The 17,406-nt window shown below is 44.5% G+C and overlaps 1 long non-coding RNA gene across 2 annotated transcripts in view; it reads right to left on the minus strand.

The window, feature by feature from the left end:
• The window catches only part of LOC102377420, a 36,348-nt gene extending 19,229 nt beyond the window's left edge, over positions 1-17,119 (minus strand). For both annotated transcript variants that reach the window (XR_003094655.1, XR_324132.3), the window contains exons 1-2: positions 16,974-17,119; positions 1,933-2,051 (exon numbers count right to left, since the gene is read on the minus strand). This is a non-coding gene — a long non-coding RNA (uncharacterized LOC102377420). The remainder of the gene's footprint in view (positions 1-1,932; positions 2,052-16,973) is intronic.
• Positions 17,120-17,406: the final 287 nt, after the last annotated feature.

Raw genomic sequence — 17,406 nt, forward strand, 5'->3', positions numbered from 1 at the left:
TCTTGGTTGGACTTTTTGAAGGGTTCTTGGCTGGAGTCTTCTCAGGAGTCTTGGCTGCAGGTTTTTCTGGAGTTTTGTCTGCTTTGTTAAAGAACGTGTCCAAGGAAGTTTGGACAGATGTTCTCCAGGGAGATGAGTGACAGCGAGCTTGTTCGCTGGCGTGGCATCGCATTGGATCAAGCATTGTAAAGTCAAAAATGACATCATAAAGTTGAAACAGGGTGTCAATTTATAAACATAAGTGTGAAACAGAACTCAAAACGTTGTAAGGCGAGGACTGCCTGTAGTGTCTGACAAAATAATCTTTGTGGGGCTGCTTTTCATTAGTTAAAGTAGCTTGTTTCCCCTGTAACTCTAGTTTCATGGTTCTTTACACTGCCCATACATTTCACATTGTATAAGTGAAGCAACATCAACATTGTATAATAGTAGTTGGCAACCTTTTTGGCCTGAGTGACCCAATTAGGATCAGGGGTGGGTGGGAGGGCACTAGAATACAGCCACTGCTGCTGCTTGTCCCTGGAATACAACAGAGACAGCACCTGCAGCTGGTGCTTTTCCGTGCAGTGGCAGGGGAAAGCAACTGCTGCCAAAACCCTGTGTCTGTAGGCTAGATCAAATGGCTCCATAGGCTGGATCTTGATAAGTTGCTCATCTCTGTTGTATAAGATTGAGGTCACTTTTGAGCTTATTTTAATTACTCTTTAAAATAAGGGGCATTTAAGGTATGGCCAATAACCTCCTCCAGAATGGAGATGAATGCAGCACTTTCTTTATGCCCTCAGTTATACAAACATTCTTATGACTCTATCACTGAAACCTTTTTCATGGAAAGAGATGCTATAACCTTATAACTCCACATCACCAATTTGACCTGACTCAGTTTTCTTAACTGACAATCATTAATGAAACATTATTAGAGTTTTTTGTTCAAGCTGATAAAATGCAACCAAAAAATAAAAAAGCAAGAAGTAATCATTGCAGATCAAACCCATAAATCCATACAAATCCATAATTTCAGAAATTTTACATTGTCACAACTGTAAACAAGCCCTACATCCAGAGGATTCCCATCAAAATCAAATAGGAACACCAGGATGAAACCAGACTCAAGCCAGTAGATACTGGACCTGAATCCCCAGTACATTTTTCCACCTTTACCAATATAACCCGTATAACCCCACAGAAATAAACTGAAGCCAGATGGTATTGCATAAGGGCTATTATAATTCCTATACTATTCCATTTATTCCAATAAAATGTTGGAATCAATAAAGCTAATATATGTTATAATTGAAGGGCTATAATTTCCATAAAATATAACTCCCAAATAAAACATAAGCATTGGCATTAAGATACAGTGTTAATGTATTAACGATGTAGACAGGGTACTGCTCTAGAGGAAGTGGTCCACCACAACTTGTATCCCCATATTTTGAAATGCAGATGTACATAGTACTTTTAGACTATAGTTGTTAATGATTACCTAGAACATTCAAGACTGACTCACAAGTAAAACTGCATACTTAAGACAGAGGGTTCGGTCACCATATCACCAAAGAACATAACTTATACAGAATTAATGCAGCTGACCTATGAGAAAGGGAGCAAGATTACAAAATATTGTATGGAGACAAAGTAATTCCTGAACAAAAAATGGATATGAATCAAAGGAAAAGGTAAGACGATGTTCAATTATGTCCAAAACTTTAATAAGCCAATGTCCTGGGCGAGCTAGATGTAAGATGTGGGTCAGAGTCAGGTGAAGCAACGGGAAGACCAGGTTTGTATGTTTTGATCATCTCCACCATAAATGGTGGACATGAAAATGAAATCTTTGTCTTTGAATCTGCAGTGGAATGTAATGCATTACAATATAGAACAATATGGTGTCTATGAGCATGTGAAATAGCACAAGAAATTTAATTTTACCTTTATTTAAAAAGAATGCAACATGTCATTGTCCTGAGACCATTAAGAGTTGGTATGACTGATGGGTACACTGCATCTCTCTGGGAAGTGTGAGCTGCAGTACATCTTCCAAATAGTGGCTATTTGGGAAATATAAAACATCTTTGTTAAAACAGAACACTTGACTATATCTGTAGTGCGTGATTTGGTAGTTTAAGCAAGAGGTCAGTTATGGATCATAGTTATCAAGTGTTATAAAAGATAGAATTCCTCTTTTGAAGCTTTATTATTTCACTCAATCTAATGTTCCCTTGCTCTTTTTCCCAACCAGTTTTAGACATGTGAGGTAACAACTCTTCAGTAAAAGCATGATTAACAACAAATATATTTTTATAACCCTATGAAGGAGGTGAGGGTTTGTTGCAATATTTATTGCAGGCCCAATCACCTTTGGCAATCTGCTGTGCAAAGTAGGCAATTAAGATAGGCGGGAAGACCCAGCTCTTTATTTCTTGAATGCAATAACTCCCCTTATTTAATTCTCCGATGAATAGGATAACTGCATAGAATCCTCACTTGTGGTCTCAAACATTGTTTTTTTATTATTTTCAGTTGAGTGCTATATATTTGATCCGCAAGATGAATTAACTGCTGGTTCTCCCACAGTCAACCTGAGCTATTTATAAATTAGTGAGATTAACCCTTGACAGAGCTTCATGGGGGGTGAAAGTTGCTTCTCTGAAGCAGGAACCCAGCATGAACACAGGCAGTGATTGTTGCTACACTAGCTAGAATCATGGGACCCAAGGACCACACACTGCATGCCCTAGTGGCCTCTTTACACCAGAGGCAGGCAATCATTTTGGGCGGAGGGATGCTTAACAAAGTTTGGTGAGCTGTTGAGGGCCGCATGGGTAGCTCTGCCCCTTGCCAGGTGCTCGTCCCCTGGTCGCCATTGTGCGGGCCGCCTCCTGATCCTGTCCATGTCGCCATGTGCGAGCCGGGAGCGATATGCGGACCCGTCTTTGCGCACGCGGGCTGTGGCCAGCAGCCCGGGCACGCAGGGTCGAAGAAGACCGGTGGCGAGCTAGAATTAGTTACGGACGCATAATGGTTGATTAAAAGATTGTTTACTTACACCAAAGATGGTCGTGGTGTAGGCTGGACAGTTTTCCAGGCTCAGCTCCGCTTAAATCCTCGCTAGAGGACTCCAACAATTGACCCCGGAGTTGTTGAAGCTCCGCGGGTTCAGCTTGGTAATTGGCCCCGGAGTGGTTGAAGCTCCGCGGGTTCGGTAGTTTCAAAAGGAAGGGATACGTCTTAGGATTGCGCTCAGCGACGGGGAGAGGCTAGAGGCCGTTTGGCCCCCGGAGTGGTTGAAGCTCCGTGGGTTCGGTAAATCGGCCCTCTATTGCCCTCTTAAGGAGAAAAAAAAAGCTGGGTTCAAAGGGATTAGCAGCGCTTAGAAATCTTCACGCTCTTTCTTCCAAACTCCAATTGCTTTCTTTCTCTCTCTCTCTCCAACTTGGGCGGAAACCACCCAAGCTCTTTATACGGCTAGCAAGCCAATCGCTAGCCACCACGTGTGCCTATATTAAGATCGGCCAATAATGTGGCGCAAATCTCAATTCAAATGGTGGGAACTCCTTTGCACCGTGCATCACTATGATGCAAAAGAAATGCACCATGCAAAGAAACGGCGGGAAATACTCTTTTGCACGCGGGTTCTCCTATTGCAAAAGAAAACTCCACCGTGTAAAGAAGCTGAAATTTGGCGGGAACATAATTTAGCGGTGCCGAAGCACACAAAAACAAAAAACCACAACTTTGGGTTGTGACAGCCATCTTGGGACTGGAAGTCCCACTCCTGACCCTTGACCTTTACCACCAGAGGTCCCTCCCCTTGCCCCCTGGAAATACTCTTTTTTGGGAAGGGGAGTTGCCATCTTAGAACCAGAAAAAACAAAGCATACACTAAAAGTCAAACATCTACTATAATGTAGTTTAATTTTATTACAAAAAATATTTTTGTCATGATTTGTGTTTGTGTACTGTATATAGAGGGGACTGCATAATAACTCAAAAATAAATTCTTAGCCTTTTATAGTGTGTGTGTGTGTGTGTGTGTGTGTGTATGGTGGGGAGGTGCATATGGTAGGGGTATATGGTACGGGGTGTATATGGTGGGTGTAGGTGTGTGCGTATGTATGGTGGGGCATGTGTGTATATGGTGGGATGTGGGGATGTTTATGGTGGGGGGCCTGGGGGTGTGTGGGGGGAGTTTGTGAGGGGATGTGGTTGTGTGTGGGGGGGTATAGGGTATGCTGGAGGGTTGCATGGCGTTTGTGGGGTGTGGCTGTGTGGCTCTGGAACACACTGTCCTCTCCTGCAGACAACGCAGGCAACACTGGGGGTAAGGTGGGGTGTGTGTGTGGTGTGTGGGGAGTGAGGCAGGGTGGGAGGGGTGTGAGGACCCCTCCTACACTCCCCCAGTGGCGCAGCAGCAGGTGGGGGCGCTGGTGCCTAGCTCTGGCCAGTGCTGCACGTGGCAGTGAGGAGCGCAGCTCCTGCTGGCCTGTTTGTTTCCCCAGCACCACCTGCACTTGCAGGGCACAGGAGGGAAGCCCCAGGTGCTGGAGCTGGCTGCTTTCCCCACTCCAGCCCACTTCAGTGCCTGGGGCTTCCCACCTGCTCCTCATGAGCGCAGGGAGCGCCGTGGAAACAAACAGCCCAGCGGGGGCTGCACTCCTCAGAGTGCTGGCTGGATCCAGGCACCAGCACTGAGCAGAGTGCCCCCTGCCCCTCTGCTGCTGCCCCTGCTGCCTGCCAGGGGTGTGCGCCATGGGGCGAGTGAGGAAGGGGGTCCCCATACCCGTCCCCCCTCACACTCGCACCCTGCCCACCTGAGCTTTGTGCTGTTGCCACCCCCCAGGCGAGGGCTCTGCACTGCAGCCAGCCCCACGCTCCATGCTCCTACCCAGCTGCAGCCCCGTCTCCACCCCCCACTTCCCTGCCTGCTGCCTAAAGGGAGCCAGACACCAGGGAAGACTGCAGCAGCAGCCCCACTCCATGCTAGCGGGGCCTGCCCTTCCACTGACAAGGTTGAGAGTGAGGCATAATAGGGTATGTTGGGGGTAGGTGTAGGTGACTCACTCCCACCCTCACAGGCAGAAGGGCTGGGCACAGCACAATTCATTGTGGGGTGCTGTGGGCCAGATGAAAGTACCTGGCGGGCTGGATTTGGGCCACAGGCTGGATTTTGCCCACCCCTGTTCTATGCTATACCACAGGCTCAGAGACGGAGCCTAGAGACCCCGGCTACTTTTGCAGTCAAAGCAATGTGGGGAGCAGTGGCCAAGTGAGAGCTCAAGAGCTTCAGTTTAACCCCTTGTGGGCTGCATGAGGCCTGCAGGCCACCAATGGGACAGAGCAGCCATTTATCCGACCCACAGAGCTGGGAGATTCTGCAGCACTTTGGCGGTGGGGGCTTTGGTGGCACTTTAGCAGTAGGAGGCTTTGCTCATGTGGCAGCAGGGTGACAGGGAAAAGCTACCACAGAAGCACTGTGCAGGGAGTTCTGACTGAGGCTGAGGTGATGGTGGCACGAGTTGGTAGTAGCCCAAGCTCAGAGCTAAGCTCCATTAAAATAGTCCCCCACTAAAATGTTGCTGGCCCCTGCCTTACGTAGTGGTGAGAACAGGTCGTGGTGAGACTAAATCGGTAAACTGAGCACCTAAGTGGGGGAAAAAAGGTGATCTAGAATACCCTCCCTCCAAGCAGCTACAAACTCCCTTGAATGCCCTCATTCCTCCTGGGTTCTGGTCCTTGCACCTGAGACTGTTTGTGCACTGAGAACAGGGACCAGAGCCAAGGAATCCCTCAACCGAGTTAAGTGCTCTAAACATTATGCTCCAGCAGCAGGCTTCCCTTTGCTAGCTTTCCTATTGGCACAGTGATTCCTGTACTTTTGGCTTCCCAGTGGCCCAGCTTCAATAAGAAGGGTGGACAGTGCCCCCATTCACTTAAACTGACAGCTTGACGGTTAGGGCAATCTCATGAGAATTTTAATTCCCATGTATATAACCCAAGTCTCTTACTCCTGAGTGAATTCTCTACCCTCTGGGTAGCCATACAAAAGATTGGGGGAATCCTTTGTAGACAGAGGTGTCCAAGCTGTAGCAAGGAATGGTGGTTAAGACACATCCTTCCCATAGCAAACTACTGTATTTTATTGCATATAACCCACCTCTGAATATAATGCACACCCTGTTTTTTTAATGGTATCATGAAGAAAAAAAATCTTATGTTGGATAAATATCTGAGTAGCAGCAGCTAGGGAGCCCAGCCTGTTCCTGAGCTGGCTGCTAGCCCCATATGCTGGGTAGAACCTATGGATCAGTCCAACATAAGGGTTCAGGGCCATGTGGTGAGCCTAACCCAGGTCCAGCTCTGCTCACAGGATTACCTTATCCAGTTTGGGGGCTCCCCCTGCATTCGGAAATTTGGTGGTGGGCAAGCAGTGGCAGCATTAACTATTGTGGCTCACAAAACTATAGCAATTAAAGCTGCTACCATTCCCCTGCTGTCAAGTTTCCAAACCCATGGAGATACCTATTTCTCATATATAATGTGAACCCCAATTTCCATCAGCTAATTTTGGAGAGAAAAAGTGATGGTTATATTGGTATGAGTAGCTGCTTACTGTCTGAACTTTCTAAATCAGTCTTTGCCTTATGCTTCACAAGGACAGTATACCAAATGTATGTACTTAACTCTCTTTTAATTTGAATCTGCCCACTTTGGGCCCAATGCCCAATTTTCAGGTACTGTCAGTGGTGATGTGTAGGAGGTGCACGGGGGTGCATGCATACCCCCTGAGAGCGCTGGTGCACCCCCTGACAGCCAGCGCTCTCCACTTAGGCGACAGGTGGGGGAGTAGGCAGGAGTGCCGGCGCCCCCCGTGAGCACCAGCTGGGAAGTAGGGAGTACCAGGAGAAGCGCCGCTGGCACTTCCAGGAGCATCCTCCCCCTGGTTGGTGAGTGATTGGCCACAGGGTGACCCATCCCCCTGATTGCTGACTGGCCACTGGGGGGGGCACGTGCCCCCCTCCACCCCCCCGACTAAGGAGGCACCAGTCGCCCATGAGTACTGTGGCACCTAAGGGCAAACTTTTTGCCCTATAGGCCTGTTTGGTTTACCTAATTTCAAATCAAATCCCAATGTAGCCTAATAGCAGGGAGTCTAACTTATACCACCTCACTGACTGGTTTTCAATTTCAGCTGACATCTCTTCGCATAAATATACTTCTCTGTGTCACAACCGAAAGTTATGATTTTTTGTTTGTGTGTGCTTCGGCACTGCTAAATTATTTTCCCGCTAAATTGAAGCTTCTTTGCACGGTGGAGTTTTCTGCTGCAGAGGAGAACCGCGGTGCAACAGAGTATTCCTGTCAAATTTGTAGCTTTCTTTGCATGGTGCATTTCTTTTGCATCCAGGAAATGCACGGTGCAAAGGAATTCCCGCCATTTGTATGAAGATTCATGCCACATTATTGGCCAATTCTAATACATGCACACGTGGCGGCTAGTGATTGGCTTGCTAGCCGTATAAAGAGCTTGGGTGGTTTCCACCCAAGTTGGAGAGAGAGCAATTGGAGTTCGAGAGGGAGAGCGTGAAGATTTCTAAGTGCTGCGGATCCTTACGGACCCAACGCTTTTCTTAAAAGGCAATAGAGGCCTGATAACCGAACCCGCGGAGCTTCAACAACTCCGGGGAAAAGAACAAACAGCCTCTAGCCTCTCCCCGTCGCCGATAAATTCCTAGACGTATCCCTTCCCGTACGAGAAACTAACGAACCCCCGGAGGTTCAATAACTCCGGGGCAAAGAAACTACTGAACCCGCGAAGCTTCAATAACTCCGGGGCAAAGAACGAATTGTTGTAGTCCTCTAACGAGGATTTAAGCAGGGCTGAACCTGGAAACTGTCCAGCCTACACCACGACCATCTTTGGTGTAAGTAAACAATCTTTAAATCAACCATTACGCGTCCGTGACTAATTCTAGCTCGCCACCGGTCCTCTCCGACCCCACGTGCCTGGGCTGCTGGCCACAGCCCGCGTGCGCAAAGACGGGCCCGGCTCGCCCCCGGCTCGCACATGGCGACGAGGATGGGATCGGGAGAGAACTCGCACATGGCGACCCAGGTGGGATCGGGAGAGGGCCCGCACACTCTGGAAAGTTTTCCTTAAAAGGTTTCTCTTTCTATAAAATAGAAATAGCTAAAGTCTTAAAACATTTGTATTTTAGCTATGTATACATAGCTTCTCAGGGCTTAGTCCTGCACTTACTGTAAACCCAACATTTTCATGGTCTTAGGTATGTGGGATTTTTTGTTGTCCAAGTAATGCAGGATTGCTAAATTTCAAGAACTTGCATAACTTCAATACCATTTTCTAATCAAAATCTATGTTAAATATTAGTCAACTTGACTTTAAGATAACTTTATAATTAGTGACTACTATGTACACAGCTGTCTGTTCAGGATTAGATTATGATGCATTTAACCAGTCATTTATCTAAATACCTACCAAAGACACACACACCAAAATTGTCAAATGTACCCATTAAATTTGGATGCATTTTTTGTGTACCTAAGTTAAGGTCCTAGCATCTGTCCCTCCTTCTCATTTAAGCCAAAATGTTACATGCTTACTATTTTGGTAAGATGAAGTCTTTACTGTCTGGTTTGTTTACCCAAAACTTGAGAACTCAGAAACAGAAGATGCTTATGACAGTTTGGGCTTTACAGGCACCTGGAAACAATGCACTATTTTCAAAATTATTATCAAGTAACTGATCAGTGGCAATGGTAACAGCTATTTATAACTTAGTTTTCAATTTTGTCATGACAAAAATGTTTGAAGTTAATCTTCCACTAATGTATAAATCTTTAGTGTCATACATTCATGTTATACCTGTAAGGTTTAGCTGAACAGGGAACTCGCTTATTTAAAATATTAAAAATATTAGCTTGATCTTTCTAGATTACATTTATGATGCATAGTTCTGAAGAAATAGGATATTGAAATCCACTGAAGACATACTGCTATTGTTTTTTAGGATTCTTATACAATAGTATGTCCACTAACACCAACATCTCTAATATCTCTCTAGTAAAATTTTTCATTAAGCAAGTTTTGCTAGAAGCTTCCTACCCATGTTATAAACTGGTATTAACTGTGGTGTGGAGCATTGTTTTGTAAATTGGTTTGCCTTACACTAAATAGAGAAATTATGTTGTCACCTTTTGAGCAAGAGGTGGGTTTAAAGAATAGTCCACTACAGAGAAGATAAAATGATTTATCTGGGAAAGCCTAATTTACAAATATAATTTATGATATGATATTCTTTCCAAGTTTGACACCTATGAAAAGGATTAAAGCTACTGTGCAAATTTGATGCTGTTAGTTTTGGGATGCACAGCTTTATGGAGGGCCTCTTCCAATATATACTTTCCACAGACGGCCAATACTAGTGGGACCTGCTTTGATTGGATATAAGCTTTCAGTACTTTTGTAAACAGGAAACTGGACTCCCCAAGCACACATATGCATAGTTTAATGAATTACTGTTCAGTGATTACACAAAACTTGTTTTGCTTTTCCAATCCTATTTTGTTTAATAAAGTGATTTAATAAAGTTATAGCAGGCCACTGGAACTGCCCTGGTGGGTCATGGGTTTTGCACTCCTGTATTAGTAGCTTTCTCAGACAAGTGCCAGGCATGTGATGCAAGAAGAATAATATTTTATTCAATTTCCTACCTTTTTGATAAACATTCAGACAATATTCCATTAATGTAAGGTACTGTAAACCTAAATAGATTCAATCCATTCCCACCTGTGGAATTATGAAGGGATCAGGTACAGCTATTGATATTCTCTGGTGATCTTATTTCACCTGATTAGACTTTATGATTGGAGAAACCATAAAAGGTCCTCCCTCCTTTTAGCAAATTGGCAGGAACGCTGGCCACAGAAATGTGACCCACATTCTAAAGCCTGTCCACAGCTATTGTCCTACTTCACAATAGAGTGCCCTCAGCATCAGGTCATGTATTAGGCAGACCTGAGTAACCTCTATCCTTCATGCTGAAGCAGCCAAGAGGGGAAGAATGTGGGGCCAGGATAAGAGCAAACCATGTGACTAGCAAGCTCCATACAGGCTGATGACATTGTGTAAATATCCTGCAAATCTCATTGTTGGACCTTCTCTTTAGTAGAGAATTTCCTGTCGTTGCTACTATCAGTGCAGCCGGCTGCCTACGTGAGCTTTAGTTTTGGATAGACTGTTAGTGGTTTATCCATAGTACTGCTACAAGCATGTAGAAAGAGTAGGAAACAGCAGGGGCTCCTCCCTTCTAGAGCAGTAGTCAGCTCTCTCAGCCATACAGGCTGCTTCTGTGGCTTACTCTCATCCTGGCCCCACATGTAAATTGTGTTCAGGGAGCAGACTATTGATTCTCCCCATTCTTTTCCAAAATATTATTTTTGAGTTAATATTTTTCCTACTAAGATATTAAAAACACAGAAACTAGCAATGCTTGTTCAGTTAGCATTTCAGTTGAAAAATACCTATTAGAGCACTAAGTGCATACCACTATAAGTCCCAGTTTAACTTCCCTGATAAATAACACGTCAGCTATTGCATCTGATCATAAGCAAAAGGTTAAGAACCTTATAGGGGCATGTTTTTACTTGGAAGAATTCATAACAAACCTTTTTTTTAAAATAAGGTGTGTCTATTGTGTTTCAGGCTAAAACCCTGCTACTTACAATCATTTACTGCTGTTGCGCTCGGATCACTGGAGGGCAAAGGCCTCTCTAGATTGTCTGTATTCTTCTCATCTCAACTAAGTCAGCAAACTCCTGAACTTCTATTTTATGAGTTTTGAGCTTCATCAGATCTATTGTGCAAACTGTTTATCAAACTGCTTCCACACTGAGGTGTTGTTATGCTGCTCAGCTGCTATTATGCTGACAGTTTGGTTGGGATCATAAAAGTCTCCAGTGGAATAAGTTGGGATCATAAAAGTCTCCAGTGTTAAGCAAAATTGCCAGCTATCCAAATTACAGTAAGAAGAAACAGAGCTGGTCTGAGAAATAATGCAAAGTAGTCACTGAAAGGACTCTTGAAGTAGTTAATGCAAAGTGTTTTACAATAATTTAAAATGTAATACTGATGGTTTGTACACCTCTTAAAGTATTGTAGGGCTATTTTAAACACTTCTGCTTTAATTAAGGTAGTCCAGTAGTTCTCAAACTTTCTAGACTCAGAATACTGCCAGAAAATCCCATCTCTTAATTTTCACTTGTTTTTTAGTACAGAAAAATAATAAAGTAATGTATCTGTTGCAAACAACACAGAAAGACCACAACAGGTCAGAATGTATTTCACATCATGGATTCCTGTTTGAAATCTCTGTGTTTATCTCATAAAACATGTTTGTACATCTAACAATGCTAACATTGCCTCAGGACCCTGGTTGAGAATCACTGAGCTAGTTCTTTCAGGAACAAATAAATCCCAACTTGGGTTGATGAGGTTTTTTTTTTGGTTTTGTTTTGTTTTCATGGTTTTGTTTTTATTTTTCTAGTCAGAAAAGAACGAAAACAAGAAACACAAAATACTATGTGTTCACCAATCTATGTTTTCCATAGCTTTTTTCCAACTTATTTAATGTCCCTATAAGATTACATGTATATTAGAAAATGATGGCTGACCAGTTTAAACTAAATTAATCTGAATTAATCATACAATAGGCTGAATGCCCATTAATTTCAATGGGAGCTGAAGGTGTTTACCACATCTCATGGTTACACCATCAAATATACAAAACTGAACACTTAATTATCTCCCACTGGCCATCCTCCAGGACTAAACAATCCTGGAATGACACTAAGGAACATCTAATCCTTTGTTGTCTGACAAATGTATATAGTAACAAATAGATCCAACAAAAAGTGTACAACATGACTTCTCTTCATCTGTAATACCGATGACACTAGAATTCATCTTTCCCAATGTAAACCAATACTATGGTTTGATTGATAAACTCCTCCCACCAGCATTAATGGCTTGATGCTTTTCCTAAATGCATTGTTGTACATGTTGTCATCAGCAAGTCCACTTGTCATAAATGTGGAAGCACAGCAATGCATTCATTATTAAGAATGACAGTATATAGAAGTGGTCTAAAAGGGCTTAAAACAGAGTTTCTATATTTTGCTAATGTTTTCCTAGTTTTATTATAAACAGGATTTTTATTCTAAATAAGACAATGCATGCTTATGAATCTAATATCAAGATTAAGCTCTAAATTAGAGTAAAGCGGGCTCTGAGAATAATTATAAAAATGTTACACTTTAGCTGTAGGAACATGGCAATGACCTCTTTGTAAACAATTTTGCAAACTGATATAAAATATAATAAAACTGACTGCTTTGACCATATGTATCCATATATCTTCCACTATCATTATTTGTTGAACACTGAAAATTTGCTTACATAGCTTTACATAGCATACTCAGCAGTCATAAACGTTATTTTTCAATTAGTATATTTAAGATATCATTTTCAAAAGAGCTTTATTCTTCACAGCCCAGCTCTCCATCTGCTTAATGCTATAAAGAAACTGTAATCCTGTGTTTATGCATCAGCCTCTTGCCATAGAAATTATTTTGTAATGTGTATGGAACAGTAGAATTCATATGAATAAGCTATTTGGAAGAAAGTGGGGCTTGAGGATATTCTTTGTTTTGCAGGAAGTAACTTTGATGTCTAGACAAATTAAAAGAAAAATAGACTGGGGAAGTTAGAGGCCTTGGACAATAACACTGAAGACTTACAGAAGGGCTGTGCTGGGTCTTATTGGGCACAGGTGGCCTTTGAACAAAGGACTCTTTTGAACAATGTTTCCCATTAACAGAGCTAGCTTGACAAGCATTTGGTCACCCTCTGAGTTTCTTCCCAGCAATACCAGGGATTCTCTTTTTGTTAGGTTTGTTTTTGTTCCCCAAAATGGCTGGCATTGTATAGCTTTCATTTCCACCCTTTCTGATGGGTTCCAACCCATCCAAGGACCTGTTGCTATCAGGTGAGTTTTTACAATATAGTCTTGGACCCTAAGGCATGTAACTCAAACTTCAGTGGTTATGAGGACAATGTAGATTTGAATTCCATCTCAGAACTAGTTTACTTACAATTCAGGGTTGATTTTGATATTTCATATCATGTATCTAATGTTGCCCAGCTGTCTCTTTTTAATCACAATGCAGTTTTTGACAGTATGTATTTAGTGGCTAGGGGCACTATGAATATTTCTTCTGTGAATCATAGGCATTTGTGGTATAACAACTGGACTCTGATTCTACTGCAAACTCCCTCATTGGTGTCCTGGCCTTTAAGAGCTTTTTACAGCTGTGGCAGACTTTTAACAAAACTACTGCTAAACAGAGATCTAAATTTTGGCAGTGTTCCTTTCCAGTGAGTGGTAGGTCCTTTACTTCTTCCATGTTTTTGAGTACTCAAATCAATTTTGAGACTGAAACTCTCTCTCTGATACATTGCTCTCCTTACACGTGGCATCAACAGCCATTTAGAATGTCTTTTTGGTCCACAGACTTGAGTGCTGCCTCTCTCTCTCATAGGGCCAACAGCTCTACTGGAAAACACTAGGGTCAAAGTCTTTAATCTGAATAGCAGCACTCTTGCACATGGATTTCACAGATGCCTGGACTTGCATAGTATCAATCACTCTGGACTGAAAAAAAGGAAGCATATTAAGTTTTTCCTTTATCCCTTTGTTCTTGTCCTTCCTGAATTATATGTATCCTAAGAATAAAAATGGCGGCTTTAACATTAATGATCAATAGCTCTCATAAATATAATTTTCCATCACACTTACTAAATGGCTTTATTTGAAAACAGATTCTTCAGACTGAAGGCAGTTTTGATATTTTGTCCCTTTTTATAAGGAAGGATTTTTACCACTTTTTTTACATAGACATCTAAAATCTTGTTCACTGACTACTGCACAGCTTGATATTCTCTGATTTTATTCTAAACTCCTTGGAACTGTAGCTTCCTAAGCCTCTCATCATCTAGCTTTTGGGCTAGAGAACCTAGAGGGGATTGAATCTACAAAGAGATTCACCAAGAGTGACTGCCTTTGAAACAGCAGTGATTAATGTGGCGCATAGCTTGGTAACACAGAATCTATTAAACAAAAACTTGGCATCGTTCGGTGCAGTTGGAGTAGTTTACAAACTTCATCTCTGCAATCTTGGGCAGCCTTTGGGTCAGTCACGCGTGGTCAGCATTGGGGGCAACTTGGGTCTAGAGCATAGGTGCTGACTTATTTTTGCCGGAGGGGAGGAGGGGGGGCTAAGATGATGGACTGTGGAAAGTTTTATGCATTTCAGATGACAGCCCTCTTCCCAAGGGGGGCCAGCACTCTCAGGTCCCCACTGACTCAGCACCTCCAGTCTAGATCTACTATAATCTGTGGACATTGGAGTCAGAAGTGGACTGGCCAAGTTCGCTGATGACACCAAACTTTGGGGCAAAGCATCCACACCTGAAGACAGGAGGGCGATCCAGGCTGACCCAGACAGGCTCAGAAAATGGGCGGACGAGAACCTGATGGTGTTTAACACTGAAAAATGCAAGGTTCTTTACTGTGGGAGGAAAAACCTGCAGCATCCTTATAGGCTTGGCAGTGCTACACTGGCTAGCACTACGGAAGAAAGAGACTTGGGGGTCATCATTGACCACAAGATGAACATAAGCCTTCAATGCGATGCTGCAGCTAGGAAAACGATCAAAATGCTGGCTTGCATCCATAGATGCTTCTCAAGCAAATCCCGGGACATCATTCCCCCCTTGTACTCGGCCTTAGCGAGGCCACAGCTGGAGTATTGCATCCAGTTTTGGGCCCTGCAATTCAAAAAGGATGTGGAGAAGCTTGAGAGTCCAGAGACAAGCCACGCGCATGATCAGAGGTCAGAAAAATAGGCCTTATGATGACAGGCTGGGAGCTATGGGGATCTTTAGCCTGGAAAAGTGCAGGTTCAGGGGTGATTTGATGGCTGCCTATAAGTTTATCAGGGGTGACCACCAGTATCTGGGGGAACGTTTGTTCACCAGAGCGCCCCAAGGGATGATGAGGTCGAACGGTTATAAACTACTGCAAGACCGTTCCAGGCCGGACATAAGGAAGAATTTCTTTACTGTCCGAGCCCCCAAGGTCTGGAATAGCCTGCCATCGGAGGTGGTTCAAGCACCTACATTGAACACCTTCAAGAGAAAATTGGATGCTTATCTTGCTGGGATCCTATGACCCCAGCTGACTTCCTGCCCTTTGGGCAGGGGGATGGACTCGATGATCTTCCGAGGTCCCTTCCAGCCCTAATGTCTATGAAATCTATGAATAATGGCCATAGCAGAAGCGTCCACATCATGGCCTGGTCCAATTCTAATGAATTTGTGAATTCAGCTAAATATCATAGAATCATAGAAAATTAGGGTTGGAAGGGACCTCAGGAGGTAATCTAGTCCAGCACCTTACTCAAAGCAGGACCATCCCCAACTAGATCACTCTGGCCATGGCTTTGTCAAGCCTGGCGTTAAAAACATCCAAGGGTGGAGATTCCACATATCTAGGTAATTTGTTCCAGTGCTTCACCACCTTCCTAGTGAGAAAATTTTTCCTAATACCCAACTTTAATCTCCCTTGCTGCAACTTGAGACCATTGTTCCTTGTTCTGTTATCTGCCACCATTGAGAACAGTCTAGTTCTATCCTCTTTGGAACCCCTCGAGGGCCCAGGTAGTTAAGGCTGCTATAGATCCCCCGTCTTCTCTTCTGCAGACTAAATAAACCCAGTTCCCTCAGCCTCTCCCCAGAAATCATGTGCCCCAGCTCCTGAACCATTTTTGTTGCTCTCCGTTGGATGCTCCAACTTGTCTACATCCTTTCAATAGTAGGGTGCTCAAAACTGGACACAGTACTCCAGAGTGGCCTTGCCAGTGCAGAATATAGCAGAATAATCACTTCCCTCAATCTACTGGCAACACTCCTACCAACGCAGCCCAATATGGTGTTAGCCTTCTTGGCAACAAGGGCACATTGCTGGCTCATATCCATCTTATTGGGCACATCTATATGTGATTTTATGCATGACTAAACTTAATTCGCATTTGCCTAACACACATTAAGGTGGTTTAGGCGCGTATCTACACATGCACACACTAAGGCGCATTCACACGGCACGTGGACCTATTTGGGACTAAAGCTAGTCTCAATTTAGTCAACATACACAGCGTTAATGTGCCTTAACATGTCTACATGTGTTAAGGTGCTTTAGCTAGTCACGCCTACATTTGATACTTGCTTTTGTAGGTATCAAATTTAGGTGCAAATAGCCTAAAATCACCATTTTTAAGGTGCATTAAGGGCACACACATGTAGATACGCAGGGCCGGATTAAGCCTTTAGTGGGCCGTAGGCAAACAAACTTGTGGGCCCAATTTAATATGGTATATTTATATGACTTTTTTTCACTCAATAATTATAATATGTAAAATAAATATAACTCGGGACCTTTTTCACTTAGGGCCCTAGCCATGTACCTAGTTTGCCTGTGTGTTAATCCAGCCCTGTAGACGTGTGCCCTTAATGTGCCTTAAATTGGGCTAAAGCAACTCAAGTCAGCACAGGTGGATGCTCCTATTGTCCACTGTGACCCCCAGGCCCTTTTCTGTAGAGCTGCTGCTGCTAAGTATCTGTCGTTCAGTCTCTGCCAGGACAGGAGCAGAAGGGTCGAGGGCAGGTGGAAGTGGCAGGAAGAAGCAGCTAAGCCGTGCTCCTCAACTTCAGGAGCCTGGAGGCGGCCCTCCCTGGGCCGCGGCGGCCCTTTTGTGAACTGAGCGGACCTCAGTGCAGAAACGACTGCACCCGCAGCCCCTGGCACAGGGCTGGGCTTGTCCTGAGCTTTTCCTACCTGCTCACACCTCAGGCGGCCCTTCAGACCGGGCACCCCCCAGAACACGGGCACCTGCTTGACAACCCCCGCCTGCGGCCGCCTGTCCCCGGGACCCCCCGCGCGGGTCCCAGCCCGGCCAGCTGCGGAGCGCTGCGCGCCTGCGTCACAACCACCTCCTCCTGTCCCGTCCCGCCCCAGCTCGCAGGAGCTGTGCAGAGAAGCGCCGGCCAGCAGACGGTCCAGCCCCTACGCATGCGCGCGGGGTCCACCACCGCCGATTCCGGTAGTGCCTGTGCGGGCGGCGGGGGCGGGATTCCCCCAGCGCATGCGCGCTGCTCTCCCCCCTCCCCTCCTAGGGCAAAATGGCGGCGGGGAGGCCGGTGCGGCAGAGGGAGTGACGGGGGCGGGGGGAGGCACGGGCGCAGCTGGGCCCGGCGGGGCGGGGGGCCGC

Source organism: Alligator sinensis, unplaced genomic scaffold, assembly GCF_000455745.1.
Source record: "Alligator sinensis unplaced genomic scaffold, ASM45574v1 scaffold225_1, whole genome shotgun sequence".
NCBI lineage: Eukaryota > Metazoa > Chordata > Crocodylia > Alligatoridae > Alligator > Alligator sinensis.